The sequence below is a fragment of the Camelus dromedarius genome, chromosome 17 (genome assembly GCF_036321535.1).
Source record: "Camelus dromedarius isolate mCamDro1 chromosome 17, mCamDro1.pat, whole genome shotgun sequence".
Lineage (NCBI taxonomy): Eukaryota > Metazoa > Chordata > Mammalia > Artiodactyla > Camelidae > Camelus > Camelus dromedarius.
The window spans coordinates 1,617,343-1,630,712 of NC_087452.1; the positions used below are offsets into that span (position 1 = coordinate 1,617,343).

General features: G+C 51.8%; 1 protein-coding gene across 1 annotated transcript in view; it reads left to right on the plus strand.

The window, feature by feature from the left end:
- The first annotated feature begins 4,500 nt into the window (after positions 1-4,500).
- RAB7A (RAB7A, member RAS oncogene family) overlaps positions 4,501-13,370 on the plus strand; it is a 54,872-nt gene continuing 46,002 nt past the window's right edge. The window contains exon 1 of the mRNA XM_031471055.2: positions 4,501-4,682. The gene's annotated coding sequence lies outside the window, so the exon portion shown is untranslated. The remainder of the gene's footprint in view (positions 4,683-13,370) is intronic.

Sequence of the window (13,370 nt, forward strand, 5' to 3'; positions counted from 1 at the left end):
CTCCAGGCTGGGCCTGTTCTTGCCTGGGTCTTAGCAGACGTCCTGATCACCCTTAAATGTGAGGCTCTCCACACTCTTTGCCCTCAATTTGGGATCTTGATTGTCAGTACCCAAAGAATGGGAAAAGGCCCCACCAACACCTGGATCAGAGGCCCTCGCGGCACACCACGACCTGGTCCTTCCGCGTGGCCCCCCACCGCGCCTGCTTCCTCTAGCTCAGCGCTCCAGGGACGCTAAACCGCCAGCAATTTCAGGAATGAGTTACGACATGCTCTCTCCTTCCTCTAAAACTTTGCACGCAGTCGTCCCCCGCTGGCATCAACCCTCCTCTCCCTTGGCCCAGCAGGTTCCTAATCATCCTTCATGAGTCACCGCAGCACCGCCTCCTCTGGGAAGCCCTCCTTGACTACTCTGGTACCTCAGGTGTTTCTCCTGGGTCACCCTTCATCTAGCACTTACGTGGTATCTGTGGCCGAGGCAGAGGGCTCCCCACCAGAGTCCACCCTACCCCCCTTCCACAGCACACAGCTGTTGCCTAGCCTGGTGCCTGTTTGGTGGGTCCTCTGGCATCCAGGTGTGCAGTGTGACTAACCCTTGCCAAAGTCATGTGAGCGGAAGTGCCGTGTGTCGGTTCCACACCAAAGCATTAGAGAAGCAGGTGTGCCGCCTCCACAGAGCTCTTCCCCTGCTGCCAGGTCTGTCCAGACGATGACAGGCCCCTTGGGAGTGGTGCGGCCACAAGGCAGAAGGAGCCCAGCGCCCGGGTCAGCGTGTGGAGGGCAGCCGCCTGCTTCCGTGTTTGAGCTCTGATGCGCTCGGGGCGCTCTGTCTCAGCAGGTGGCACGGCCTTCCTGAGCGCGGGGCTGCGACTGTGTTTCTAGTCTACTCTTGCGAGGAGACCAGCCTCGGAGGACAGGGGGGCTCCCACGTGAGTGGGGGGAGAGGCGGTAAGTGTCCACGGAGTGTCTGTCCTGTCTCAGGGACCCTTCCCAGCATTGGAATCACAGCAGCAAACCAGGTGGACACGGTCCCTGTTCTCATGCAGTGAAATTCTAGGAGGAGGGAGAATTTCCCCCAGAACACATAAACAAATAATTGTTCAAATGATTAAGCAAAGTGAACAAATAATTACAGAGGATCCTTTTTCAGGTGATATGGAGAAAACCTTACAATGTAACAAGGTTACAGGACAGAGAATCACTGGGTGACCAGGAGGGGCTCCCTGCAGCGTCACTGGGTTAAGCTCAGTGGTGAGAGGGGTCCGACCACAGGAGGGTCTTCAGAACTGGGGCGGGAGCCCTGTCCGGGACAGAGGAGCTCGCCGGGCAGGGGCAGGAAGGAGCAGGACGTGCTTGGGAGCAGGAGGCAGGCCCCCAGGCAGGACCGGCTTCCTCGGGGGAGCCAGGCCACCCCCTCCCCTGCTTTGTTTCTCTCCTCACACTTACCGCCATCTAATATACTGGACTTCCACTCATTTCTGTGGACTGTTTTCTGTGTCTGCCACTGGAATGTCGGTTACATGAGAGCAGGAGTCTTTGTTTTGTTCAGCATTCCGTCTCCAGTGTGCGGAACAGTGCCTGCCACTCAGTAAGTGCTCAGGCTACGTTTGTTGAATGAATAAATAAATGAAAGATACAAAGGCCAGTGATGTAGGGCCTTGAAGGCTGTTCCAAGGGGATGTGAAGTGCATGCAGGGACGGACGTGTGCTGGCCAGGTAAGGGCAGGACGTCAGGATGGAGCCATAGGAGGGCTTCAGTCCACAGCACAGGAAGGATGACGGTGGAAGAGGGCCCCCGTCCCCACGGCCCTCTTGTGTAACTGCAATCCGCTTTCCGTTTTTAGTTGGAGCTGCAGTCATTGAAGTTTAATGTGCCTGGACATCTGCAATGACTCGGTTCCGTGGCCGGCAGTTGATGCCGGCTGCCCACTGGGGGCCCAGCTGGAGGCGTGGGGAAGAATACCTGCGTGGGATTTGGGAGCCTCACAGCACGGAGGCTGGCTTCGGAGGCTCCTGCGGCCTAAGCGTTTCAGGAGGTCCAGGTGAAAGCTGCAAGGCTTCTTAAGATCCAGCCGTGGACTGCTGCTGTATTCCACATGCTACACTCAAACAAGTCAGTAAGGTCAACCCAAACTCAAAAGGAAGGGAAGTAGGTGCCACATCTCAAAGGAAGGAGGAACAAAGAATTTACTGCTTTCTTTAACATACCACAGTCTACCTTCTGGACACAAATTATTTCTATTTCTCCTTTGTGCAAAATATACCCCCACCTTCTCCCAAAGACCCTAAAAGTCTTATCTCAGTACATCACTGGCTCCTAACGGATCTTATCATGTAAATCAGGTTCAGGTGCAAACGGAGCTCCTCAGAAGACGAAGCCCCTACGATTCCGCATGAACAGCTTCTCGAGACCTGTTCCTCTTGATCTGAAGAACTGTGAGCTGCAGAAATGTTTTCTGCTCTCCACAGCCCCCAAAATAAAGTGGACAAGCATAAGATAACCGAAGCAAACACTTCTCTCGCAAGGGGGAGAACAGGAGTGACGTGGCTACCCTGAGTGGCAGCAATTCTGCAGTCCAGTTAAGCTCGTGCTGCTGGGCCTCTGACGAGGGCCCAGGCCTCCTCCTCGGGAAGGACCCTCTGCAGCTCCGGACTCCAGCTTCTTGGATGGTGGGTTTCTTCTGAGCTGTCCTTTCTTTTCCATAGGAAGTAGCTCATGTTTGCATCTGAGTAGTCTTCTCAGTCTGCTGCTTAGAAAGCCAGGGGTTCACAGGTCTCTTTTTATTTGTGTGCTCTGCCTTTTTCTGTGTTCTCTAGTTGTTTATCCTTAAGCTTGGCATTTTGAATGGCTGCAGAGTGGGGCAGAATTACCATAATTCATGGCCTCAGACCATTTCCAATTTCCATTGCCCTGAACGCTTTGTGAATGTTACTCACTGAGCACCTACTGTGCCCCAGCACTGTTGCAGGAGCTGAGAATCTGACATGGATGAGGCAGATAAAATCCTTGCCTTTATGGGATCGCCGTTCTAGTTGGGGAGCTGGATGATGCACAAATAAGTACGCAGTATAAAAACCCCAAAAAACAGGAAGGGAGATGGCAAGTGAGTGTTTTGTGTCTAGAGTGATAGGAAGGGGAACTTCAGTTGTAAAGAGGGAAGGCCATTTTTACTTATAAGATGACAGTGAAGTCAAGACCCGAGGAAAGTGAGGGAGTGGCCGTACAGATATCTGCGAGCAGAGTTGTCCAGACAGAACTACAACTGCAGAAGCTTTAGTTAGATGTGTCCCTTCTCTTGCTGTCAACTAGTGTAGTTTGAGCAGACTGACCACAGGGGACATTAGAAGGAGATGAGGTTGGAGAAGTATTTAGGGGTCAGACAGGATAGGACCTATTGGTTGTAAAGCCTTTAGTTTTTATTCTTACCTATGGGAATAGCTTGAGTGGGAGAATGACATGGTCTGACATTTTCATAGGATTGCTCTGGCTGCTGCGTTGAGTCTAGACAGGGAATGAGGTGGGAGCAGGAATCCAAGGTCGTTGCCACGGTCCAGGGGAGAAGCCATGGAGGTTCAGACCAGGTGGGAGCAGCAGAGATGGTAGGAAGTCCCATTCGGGGTCTCTTGAGGCCAAGGATGAGGGGTAGGAGAGAGAGAAGGGGAGTTGAGTTAGTTTCCTAGAACTGCTGTAGCAGATCACCACAAGGTTGGTGGCTTCAAGCAACGGAAACGTACTGTCAATCACAAAAGCCGGAAATCAAAGCCTGCCACCCCGCCCACCAGCCCGGCCTGTTCGTTTGTTTGTTTGGCCTTCTGTGGGTGTGGCTGCTCGCCCGCCCTCCCGGGCGCTGCTCTGCTCTGTGTCTGCGCTCGGTCGGCCTCTGGTGAGCCCACCTGTCACTGGATCTGGGCTCCCCTGGGTAACCCAGGTTGCTCTCATCTCTAGAATCTCAACTACCCCTTCAAATGCCCTTTTTCCAAATCAGGTCACATCCCCAGGTTCTAGGGTGTGGACATATCTTTTTCGGGGGTCACTATTCAACCCACTGCAAGAAATGAATGATTCTAAAGGTTTTGGATCCAGCGGCCGAAAGAACGAAGCTTGCGTGAACCAAGATAGGAAAGGGCTATGAGAAGAGCATGTTGAAGACGGAGGTAAAGTTCTGAGTAGACCCCAATGTGTTGGGGTGAACTTGGTAGGGCGCCTCATCCTCCTTAGGGTTCTACAGGTTCAATGATCGCTTCTCCTGTGATTCTAAACTCAGCGGCTGGGACGTCGGTCGGAGTGTCCAACATGGCGCCACCCTGCTCCTGGCAGGGCCGCAAAGATGGCGGCAACCACTGGGCGCAGACATGTTTGTACCACGTGACCCGGGCGCGGTCCCAGGCGGCGGAACGTGACGCACGGCCGAGGCGGGGCTCCTCCCCCGCACCCCTGGCGTCGGGCGTCTCGTGACAGGTACTTCCGTTCGGGGCGGCGGCGGTGGCGGAAGTGGGAGCGGAGCCGGAGTCTTGGCCATAAAGCCCGAGGCGGCGGTAGCGGCGGCGTTGGAGGCTTGGACAGGCCGGGAAGCCCGCTGGAGACAGAACTCGGACTTCGCTCCGCCCCCGTCCTCCCTGCGCCTCGTCCTCGACGGAGCCCTCGCGACGCGCCCGGTCCGGAGCCCCAGCGGAGCGGCCGCGGTAAGCGGCGGCCTGGCCCCATCCCCCTCCGCGGCCCCTCGGCTGCCGGCGCGCGCGCCGTCCGCGTCTCGGGCAGCTCGGGCCCAGCCTGGCCTGGCGGGGAGGCTCCGCGGCGCGCAGGGCCCGGTGCAGGCCGGCCGCGCCCGCGCGGGGGTCAGAGGTCGCGGGTGTGACCTCGGCCGCGCTCGGCTGCTTCCCGGTGGCGCCCGGCCCGAGACCCGCGAGGGCGGCCCGGCCTGGGGGCGCGGGCGCTGGGGCGGCGACCCGAGGGCGGGGGCCGGCCGGCCTGCGTCGGGGGCGCCGCCCACCCCACCCCGGCCCGGCGCGGGCCCAGGGCCGAGCGGCCTGACCCGGGCCGGGTGAGAGGCTCCCGACGGCCCGGCCCCGAGTCCGGGCGGTGAGTCAGGTCACGTGCCGCGCTCGCATCTGGCGCCTGTGTACTTGAGACGCCTCTGGCTCCGGCGACGGGGAGCTTTTTGTCATAAACACGTTACGGTGAAGCCTGAAGGAAGTTTCCAAACTTACTGCGGGAGAGAGATGTGTTTGGATTCCGATAGCGTCAGGGCCGTCTCACTCACTGCATTCAGGTCGGCTTGACTCGAACGTAAAGAATGGTTCGTAAAATTGGGAAAATTGAGAAGAACAGTAGCGAACATTGGAGCGCTTATTGTATGTTGGGCAGCGTGGCAAGACTTTTGCACAGGTTATTGCGTTTAATTCTCAGAACAGCCTTCTGAAGTACCACCACTGTGCTCTTTTATGGATGGGGAAATCAGAGATCAGAGAGGTTAAGTCATTTATCCAAGGTCGCCCAGCCAAGAAGTTCCCGAGCAGAGATTCCTGCCCAGGCGGCCGACTCCAGAGCACTGTACTCAGCCGTGTGGAACTGCTTTCAGACATCCCCGAAGCTTGTGATCTGCCTTTTGCTGCTTGTATCTGCCTCTCTCCGCCTTCTTTCTTTCTAGTGATGTCGTTTTGAAAGCCGCCTCCAGAACATTAGTTCTGCCTTAAAACCGTCACATACTCCGTTTGCAGTTTTGATTTTTGACACACTTTTTTGTAGCGTAGCGCCAGTAAATTAGGATCTCTAGAATTCTAACAAAGTACTTGATTGAAGTTTGAAAATTTTTTCTCCTACATCTTTTGTCAAATGAGTTAGTCTGGTTATTCTACTACGTGAACCTCTCTTACAACTTAAGCGCAAGGGTGTCCCGCCAGTGGGTTCTTTGCTGTGGAAAATACTGTATCTTCTCTTTGGAGTCCAAAAGAACAGGCTCTTGTCTCTTCCTTGTGACTTAAGCAGCTGATTAGCCGCATGACTTCCCATCCGTGGATTAATAAAGTCTTCTATTGGTATGTTTCTCTCTTCAGACTTAGGAGAGTTTGTTCAGATTTGAGTCTAAGAACTGGAAAGTGAATTGTGAGTGCTTCTCCTGAAGATACTGTCCAAGCTGAAGCTTAGTGCTTAACACCCTGTTGTCTGATTTTTCTTCTCCTTAATCTTTGTTACCCAGCCTGCTGTATGTGAGTGAGTAATAAGTCTGGTAGTCTTAAATAATGCTTGCACGTAGAGGAGAGAATGATGAGTAGCTTTTCATTCATCCGTCAGGTGTTCTGAGTGCGAGCCATGTATCAGGCGTTGCTGGGTGTTGACTCAGGGTGGCGTGGTTCCTATCCTTAAGGAATTTAAAACTGGTGATTGATCGCGGCCAGGAATTCCCTTGTGGAGTGGCTTGGAGGTAGAACTGGAGGGTTTTGTAAAGAGGAGTTATTTCTCATCTCAGCAAGTGCACCTGTAGTAATACAGACAGCAGAGTGTTCTGGCTAAGTTTGAAAGTTTTGTTCATTTTAACAACAGCGTAGGTATGGTTTGATTTGCCTTTGAAGAGTACGTAGACGTTAACATCGCAGTTTGTAATTGGTCATGGTTTTTGAAGAGTAACCTTCCGCGTTCAGCCTGTTTGTCCGTCTGCTGCAGTGGCACCTGTGTCGTCGCTCACTCAGGAGGGAGCTGGTGTCACCGCCGTCTCGCACTGTGAACGTTAGCACTGCTCTCCGAGTTTGGCGTGCTGGGTCTGTCCTACAGCTGACAGAGTTTAACGTCGTCCAGGACGAAACCCCCACCCCCACCCCATCTCCCGCAAGTCCTTCTTCAAGAGGGGATGTGATGTTTGTGTTGTGGTAGAATTGCCTGAGTGTAGGAGACGCGAACGTGGGTCTATTGGTGTGTCCCTCCAGGTAATGGTTAGCAGTCCCCTGGGGCAGAAATGGTTTTTGATGCCAACCAGGCCTAAGCCCCCAAACCCCATAATCAAAGAGCGTTGCTTTATAGTAAAGGGTGGCTTTGAATTCAGTTCCTGACCCCACCACCAAGTGAAACGAAAAGGTGTTGGTTGTCTGATTAGCTTTTAATCAGTGTCCAGAGGGATCTGCGCTAATAGCATTTTTGCCCTTACATTTGGCATTTGCCTTTTTCTGCAAAGGGGTAGCAAACCCAGACTACACACATGGGACGGTCATTTTATGTGCTATTCCCTTGTGAGATTTGACATCCATATTTATCATTATCCCTATCATAAATTGCATAACTCTCCATTTGTGTGATTGAAACATGACTGAGAAGACTGTGACCAGATAGTGGACTGGGGGTTACAGGCAGGGCTTTCCGGGGAGGTCAGGAGGAGCCCCTGAGTCAGGCTACAGCAGTGGTTCCCCTTGGCACTGATGTCATCCCCTGAGGAGGCCGATGCTCTAGAAATCAACCCCCGTCCTCCCATTTTGCAGCTCCTGGCTTCCTCCTGACTCCTGTGGCCCAGGCAGGTTGCCGTTGTGTTCCCAGCCATCCAGCCCTCTGTCACCGCACACGTGTCTGTCAGTGCTGCTTAGTGGGTCTCTGTGCTCCCCTGTCTGCAGTTTGCTGCAGTGTGTTGACCTCTTCAGGGTCTTGCTCTAGCGTCTTCCCTCTATTTGCTGCTTTTTTCCTCCCACGTATGGCATTAAACAGAAAAATAGTTTTCATTTATGTTTTAAAACTTCCTAATGGTGGTTGTGGTCAGTGTGATTTGTGAATCAAAGATAAAAGTGATGCCGTGGGTGAAATCAGAACAGGCTTCTTAAACACTGTCTCCGGCTAGTTTCAATTTTAGTGCTCCAGGCTGTGATTTCAAAAACAAATTTAAGAATAGCTACTTGCAAAATGTCTCTGTGGGGGAGGAAGAGAGCTTGGGAGTTGGTTCCAGCGGTGACATACAGTGTTGGCCTTGTTCATCTGCCGGGAGATGCAGCGCTTAATGCAGGGGCTCGCAGGCCGCCTGGGGCTCTCTGCTTGGGTGATGTCACCACTGCCGTGGAGCTCCGTCTAACTGGCTCTGTTGTCCATTTCCGGGTTGCCTAGGACTGCTCGCTGTCAGGACGGAGCAGATCTGAGGAAGCGTGCTCAGGGAGCCTGGGGACCGGGCGGTGTTGGGGAGCCCGTGGGCTTGCTTGGCCCTTCGGTGGCCTTGCTGGTGCGCCTGCTTCCAGACTCCGGGAGGGAGCCTCTGTCTGCGCCACCCTCTCGGGACACGTGGCTTTCCTGGAGTTTCCCAGCTCAGTTAGGGAACCCTTTAAAAATTACCTCGTGGGGTAAGTAGTTACATCACTGGTTTCCGATCTTTGTGTGTGATCTTAATTTTAAAAATTGTTTCCATTTGATAAACTTTTTAGTTTGGATTGTTTGAGAGTATACCACAAAGCTACTGTGAATTAACTTTTAAATTAACTTTTAAAACACCCAGCTGTAACAGCACAGACTATGAAAAATTGTGCCTCTTACACATGGCATTTAGTCAGTCTGCCAGCGATCCTCTGAGCACTTACTGACCCGACGGTCCCAGAAGTCACTCTGGGTCACTGGGCAGCCTGCAGGTTCGCAGCCACTCTAAACTCCTGACCTGTGCCACTCACGTGATGGTTGTTATAGAGCGTTCGTGTTTTGTGGAGACCTTCCTACATGCTATTTGTCTTTAAGTGTTTTTTAATGTTTGTGTAGTACTTAGAGTTCACGTAGGATTTCAGCTGGCGCTCATAGCAGCCCTGCAGGCTTAGAGGGTGGCCATTTCTGTGCTGCCCGAGGGAGCTGAGGCAGGGTGCTCAGGGGACTGGGGTGCTGATCTGCGTCTGCTAGACGGCGCGGTGCTCTTCCTGATGCACCGTCCTGCCCTTTTGATTATTCATGATTGCTGGAAAGCCCTCAGCATTTGACTCCTTGTAAAAATGTATCTTTCTTCCACTACCTTTTATTTAAAATGACATTTCTCTTTTGCTGGTTGTTAAATGAGTCAGTTCTTTAGGGAAAAAAAAAAAACTAGGAAAATACAGAAGTAAGAAGAAGAAAAATTCAGTTCAGTACCCAGAGGAAAACCGAAGTGCTAACTGGTTACTTTATTTTTATGGATGTACACTTTAGTACCTTACTGTAATGATGTGGCGTGAGAAGCCAACTTCAGAGGGCCCTGGATAGTCTTTGGGTCTTCTGACCTGTGGGACCTCTCCCAGTAAACCTGCAGTGGCCGGACGCCAGACATCCAAGGCAAGCTGTGGCTTCAGAGGTTTCATGGCAGCCAGTGAAGACCCTGGTGCGCCCAGTTCCAGAATAAGGTTTACTGGCCATGGTGACAGTGGGTAACACGGTGTTGCCCTTATTTTTAAGTAATTTGTCACTTATGTACTTTAGTAAACTTTGAAGTAGAACATCCGGAAAAGTACAAATAGGTGAACAGCTTGGAGAGTTTTCATAAACTCAGAAGCCCCCTCCTGCTTCCTTCAAGTCGTTACCATCCCCTCCTGCTGATTTTTTAACACTGTAGTTTACTTTTGTTTGGTTTAGACTTTGTGTAAACGGCTTCATACACTGTGTACCCTTTTGTATCTGTTTCTTTAATTCAGTGTTGCCTGTGAGATTCTCTGTTGGGTGCAGCGGCAACTCCATCTTCATTGCTTGGTAGTGTTTCGTCGTGTGGTGAAGCGTAACGTGTCTGTTAACTCACTGATGGACGTCTGGGAAGCTCGTGGTCCGTGGCTGTTAGAAATAAAGCTCTGTGAATGTTCTTGGGTCTGTCCTCTGGGGAGCACAGGCACACATTCCCATGGTTACTACCGTGGACCGGAAAGGCTGTTCCAGAGGGTGTATCTGTCCACGGCTAGCGCTGCTGTATCGCGTAGCACGGACTGCATGGCTCAAACAACAGAAATTTATTTTCTCAGAATTCTGGAGCCTGGAAGTCCAGATGGAGGTGTCAGCAGGGTTGGTTAGAGTCCTCTCTCCTTGGCCTGAAGATGACATCTTCTCACTGTGTCCTCTCGTGGTCTGTCCTCTGTAGGGGTCTGTGTCCTGATCACCTCTTACAAGGACACCAGTCCGACTGATTAGGGCCCACCCCATGACCCTGTTTAGCCTGAGTCGCCCCTTTGAAGTCCCCATCTCCAGATACTCACATTTTGAGGTACCAGGGGTTAGGATTTCAGCGGGGGTGGGCAGGGCACACAGCTCAGACCATAACGGCGTTGGCACTCCGGTGGACACTGCCAGTTTTCCAGAGCGTGCCGCTTCACGCTCCCAGCAGCAGTGGATGAGTTCCACTTAGTCCACATCTTCACTAACACTTGTTTTTGTTTGTTTGTTTGTTTGTCTTTAAACTGAAGTATAGTCAGTTTACAGTGTGTCAGTTTCTGATGTACAGCATGTTTCAGTCGTATGTATACATACATGTTCATTTTCATAGTCTTTTTCATTGTAGGTTACTACAAAGTATTGAATGTAGTTCCCTGTGCTGCACAGTAGAAACTTGTTGTTTATTTTGTATGTAGTAGTTAGTATCTGCAAATCTCGAGCTCCCAGTTTGTCCCTTCCCACCCCCTTTCACCCCGGTAACCATAAGTTTTTTTCACTGTCTGTGAGTCTGTTTCTGTTCCGTGAGTTCATTAGTGTTTGCTAACACTTGTTAGCTTTCATCTTGTCCCTGTGGTAGGAGCCTGTCTCTCTCTGGCCACATTCAGTCCTAGCAGAGGCATCTGGGGGTAGGGGGCAGTTTTTGGAGCAGAACGTGTTGTAGTTTGACTCTTCCTCTTGTAAATGCCTCCGAAACTCGTTGGGGTTAGAAAACCGGAATGACTGTAGTCTGGTGAGCAGTGAGCCCTCCATAGTTGCCCTTACGGGTGAGTTTTTGCATTTGTAATCTGGACTCAGCCTGGTGGTGAAATTGGCTTGAAGTGTCCTCTGTGGGGTATAAACATAGCTGTGGTAGACAGTGCTTTCACTGAAGGTCTTCTTTGGTCTGACACTTGCATCCCTAAAATACTGGGTTTCCTAACATGCGTGCTAGAAATAGGTCTGTTTGGCGTGTTCTCACTGACCGTTCAGGTATCAGCTGGTGTCTGACCAACAGCTTTCTGGCTGAGCGACCTTGAGCTTTGTGCATCCACTGTGGACCATGTTTGATGGGGGTAATACTATTTGGCTTTGCCCCTCCCCCACTCCAATCTGCTTGAGGGCAGGAATGAATCATTATTCTAGGGTGAGTCTTGAAATATTACTCAGTAGACTTAAAAATATTTTTCCAGTTCTAACTTGGCACATGAAGTTACTATTTGTAGCATGTAAGTTATGCTTCTGGACCAGTGATTAATATGGACGCTTTCCTGAATGATAAATTATGCGCTCTGTGTTCATTTGACACGATGTTACTGTCTACTATAAGAAGACACTGCTGACAGCTGTGGGGAGGGTAAAATAAAGAGCCCTGGAGGGTTAGGAATAAGGGTAACACTGAGGCAGAGGAGAGTCATGAAAATAGCTTAAAGAAAATACTGGAAGTGTTCAGTGATGGGGGTAGGTGGGTCCTGAGTAGGTTTTTGGGTAAATTGATAAGGAGGGGCGACTTGGGAAAGCCTTTTTGGTTGGAGGGGACGGTGTAAGCAAAAGCGTGGAGGCAGGGAACCAGCAAGGCAGGTGGAGGGAGTGTGGCGTCTCGGTGTGGGAACGACGGTGTGTGGGGGGCCGGGGCGGGGGGCGGAGGGCGCTCCAGCGCCGTGTTGCAGGGTGTGTGTTGAGCAGGCGGTGCTTCACTGCTGGCACTCGGACGGGGCAGAATCCTGGCACTTGGCCCTCACAAGCCTGTTGAGTAAGACTGATGGGGTCCCACTTACAGGTGAGGGGTGACCTTGGTGTTACAGTTCACTGAGGGAAACACACATTGAGAGGTTAGTGGGGCGAGGACTGAGATACAGATGGTAGGCCTAAACCTTCAGAGAGGGACTTCCTCAGAAATGTCTTTCAGCACAGGTTAAAAGTAGGAGCTGGCTTTGAGGGATGAGCCCAAGAAAGAGAGCTGTTAGCTTGATTTTCCTCTTCAGCCCGCCCGCCCATATGGGCTCTTAGCAGTTTACGGGTGATCTGTTCTATTGGGTAGATGCTTGAGATAATCTAGGGTCGATATCAAAATGTTTTTAACTACCGAAAACAGTTCTGTGTAACTGTGTTTTACTAGCTGCTTGCTTTCCAACCTGTCTTACCAAAAAAAGAAAAAAAGGCATGGTTGTCCCGGTTTCTGGATGAGGGGGCTCCCAGCTCTTGGTTTGGCGCCAGCGCTTACAGCGCTGGAGAGCAGTTGGGCACCCTGTTTGAGAACCTCGGTGGGGCTGCAGCGTCCTCCGAACAAGCATTGCTTCCAGGGAACTTGATTCTCTGTGAAAGCTGCCTTCGTTTTTTCCCTCCGCACACATGAGTGTGACGCCTTGAACAAGTGTGTGTAAAGAGATACGGATGTGAACAGTCTTTTCACGTTTTATAAGCGTAACTGTTACATTGTTTGTGCTTCACTTCAGACGTCAGACTAAGCAGCCTTTGGGTTGTCGCATCTTTTTTCAGATGAGAGAACCAGCCTGCAACAACACGCCCAGTGTCGTGGAGGCCCCGGGACTGGCACGTGTGTCTGCCACCCCGGGGGCGGTGCAGAGAACAGCACCTTCTCTGGGAGAGCGGCCTTTTTCACAGATGGGCGCGTGGGGTCCGTTAGGTGTGTTTATTTACGGAGGTGCTGGGGGTCGAACCCAGGATTGTTCTGTAGTAGCAGGTGTCCTCAAAACGGCTGAAAACACCGCAGGTCCTTTTTCTGCTCGGGCAGCGGGTTTGGCATGGGTTTTCCAGGGCCTCTGCATCATTCTTACTCTAGCCGAAGAAGCAGCCACAGGATGGGGTGCTGTTGGTCCTCTTGGCAGAGCAGAGGAGAACTGTTGGCCAGCCTCGCTTCCGTGGTTAGGCGTTCCAGCCCAGAGGCGACACGTCACTTCTGCTCACGGCTCACTGGCTAGAGTGAGTCACACTGCACAGGGGCTCTAGAGGTGCGCTCCTGCCACTGACTTGGAAAGCTCTGAGTTGGAGATAGGTGGGAAGCGGCACTGGTTTTGCACGGGCTGGCTTCAGTAGGTAGCAGCTGTTGAGGGAAAGAAGGCCTCATTTGTAGATTCTTGTTCCGGTCGGCTGGTAATTTAAATGCTAAACAGGTACCAAGTTGCCTGTGATCCTCACTCACAAATCTCCTTCCTGTCCTAAGAAATCTACTTCTTTTAAATGTTAAGCGTGGTAACCTCAACTCGTGTGCCTTGAAATATCCTTCGCGGGACGTAGGTGTGAGAGGAAGGTTTGAGTCC